This window comes from Alosa sapidissima, chromosome 3 (genome assembly GCF_018492685.1).
Source record: "Alosa sapidissima isolate fAloSap1 chromosome 3, fAloSap1.pri, whole genome shotgun sequence".
Taxonomy (NCBI): Eukaryota; Metazoa; Chordata; class Actinopteri; order Clupeiformes; family Clupeidae; genus Alosa; species Alosa sapidissima.
Genome location: NC_055959.1, coordinates 33,473,632 through 33,476,131, shown reverse-complemented (window position 1 = coordinate 33,476,131; position 2,500 = coordinate 33,473,632). Strand labels below are relative to the sequence as shown.

Here is a 2,500-nt window from a genome sequence, read left to right as displayed (position 1 = left end):
AGACACTCAGGGCCAGATGTACGTACATTTGCATTATCAGTTGCATTATTATCATTATCAGTGCCATGGCCAACCTGCAGAAACCGGGCGCTATGACACTTATGCTAACGTGCACGCTATGACACTTATGCTAACGTGCACGCTATGACACTTATGCTAACGCACACACTATGACACTTATGCTAATGTGCACGCTATGACACTTATGCTAACGTCGTATTTATCAAACCTGCAGTTCATCGGGTAAACAGCGCCTTTCATCCATGGGGAATACCTAATTAGGCGCATTTCACGCTTCTCCTCCCATCTTTTTAACTCCCACTTTCCCCTGATCCGTATATGAATACATGTGCATGAGACGGAAAAGTGCAATTTCTCAGCTCCTGTGACAGGCAGTCTGCGCTTTTACCTCAGTGTGGCCTGTTTGTACATAACACGGCATGTTTTTACGAGTACATTGCGAAACAAATACGCCTGAAGTGAGTTTAAAAGCGTTAGTACATCTGACCCTCATACAGCTGTCATGAATATGTGTGTGTGTATGTGTGTGTTCTGCTTGGTATGCATACATGTGTGTTCTGCTTGTTATGAATATGTGTGTGTTCTGCTTGGCTCCAGTAAATTCCTGCAACCGCCCCAACACACTGCGGATAAAATGCCCCACCCAACAGGCTCTGAGATCTGCTGACCACCAGACCAGAGTCTCTGTGTGAGTGTGTGTGTGTGTGTGTGTGTGTGTGTGTGTGTGTGTGTGTGTGTGTGTATGTGTGTGCTTGTGTGTGTGTGTGTGTGTGTGTGTGTGTGTGTGTGTGTGTGTGTGTGTGTGTGTGTGTGTATGTGTGTGTGTGTGTGTGTGTGTGAGAGAGAGAGAGAGAGGGAGAGCTGCTGACCACCAGTCGGGATTTTGTGTGTGTGTGTGTGTGTGTGTGAGAGAGAGGTAGAGATAGAGAGAGAGAGAGAGAGGGAGAGAAAGAGCTGACCAGTTGGGATCCTGTGTGTGTGTGATAATTTGTGTGTGTTTACGTGTGAGAGAGATTGTGTGTGTGAGAATGTGTTTGTGTTTACGTACGAGAGAGTGTGTGTGTGTGTGAGAGAAAGAGAGAGCAAGAGAGATTTGCTGACCAACAGACGGGATGTAAGTGTGTGTGAGTGTGTGTGTGTGTGTGTGTGTGTGTGTGTGTGTGTGTGTGTGTGTGTGTGTGTATGTGGATTTAAGCAACAGGCATTCATATTTGCTGACCACCAGATAGTATTCTGTAGAGCATTCCTCAGCTCATGTGCAGACAATGTAAGGCATTCTCTCTGTGTGTGTGTGTGTCTGTGTGTGTCTGTGTGTGTGTGTGTGTGTGTGTGTGTGTGTGTGTGTGTGTGTGTGTGTGTCTTTTCCATGAAAAGCATGAAGATCAATCCACTGATACTTTTTGTTATTGGAACAACTTTAATAGAAGCTAGCATCCCCAGCCTGCCCTGATGAAACACTAATTAAATCCCCCTGTGAGGAGCGAGGGAAGCAATTACAGAAGATCACATTAAGATTAGAATCACATTAGAACTACACCATTACATCCACAAACAACATGAGCAGGGAAAAAACCAGTACAGACCAGCACAGACCAGCAGAGACCTGTACAGACTAGCAGAGACCAGCAGAGACAATGCAGACCAGCAGAGACCACTAGAGATCACTAGAGACCAGTACAGACTAGCAGAGACCAGCAGAGCCAATACAGACCAGCAGAGACCAACAGAGACCACTGGAGATCACTAGAGACCAGTACAGACTAGCAGAGACCAGCAGAGCCAATACAGACCAGCAGAGACCAACAGAGACCACTGGAGATCACTAGAGACCAGTACAGAATAGCAGAGACCAGCAGAGCCAATACAGACCAGCAGAGACCAGCAGAGACCACTAGAGATCACTAGAGACCAGTACAGACTAGCAGAGACCAGCAGAGCCAATACAGACCAGCAGAGACCAGCAGAGACCACTGGAGATCACTAGAGACCAGTACAGAATAGCAGAGACCAGCAGAGATGGACAGAGAAAAAAGATCAGTAGAGACCATTACAGACCAGCAGAGACCAGCAGAAACCACTAGAGATCAGCAGAGATCAGACTGAGTGATCCAACAAAGGAGTGTTAAGTCTCTCTCTCTCTCTCTCCCTCTCTCTCTCTATGCTCCTTCTCCTCATCTTTCCTCTCCTGTCATCCCTCTTTTCTCTCTCTCCCTCTCTCCTCTCTCTCTCCCTCTCTTCTCCTATGTAGCTGATGTCAGAGAGACAGACTGCCTATAGCCAGAGGCTGGTAGGAGACTCTGCTGTAATTCACTAAAACATTGAACAGTATTGATACAGCTCCCCTATAACCTCTCACACAGACACACACACACACACACACACACACACACACACACACACAAACAGACGCAGACACAGACGCAGACACGCACACACACACACACACACACACACACACACACACACACACACACTCAAA

The 2,500-nt window shown here is 47.0% G+C and overlaps 1 protein-coding gene across 3 annotated transcripts in view; it reads right to left on the bottom strand.

Moving 5' to 3' along the window:
• LOC121705237 (RNA binding protein fox-1 homolog 3-like) overlaps window positions 1-2,500 on the bottom strand; it is a 459,068-nt gene that overhangs the window by 70,804 nt on the left and 385,764 nt on the right. The gene's annotated exons all lie outside the window — the stretch shown is intronic.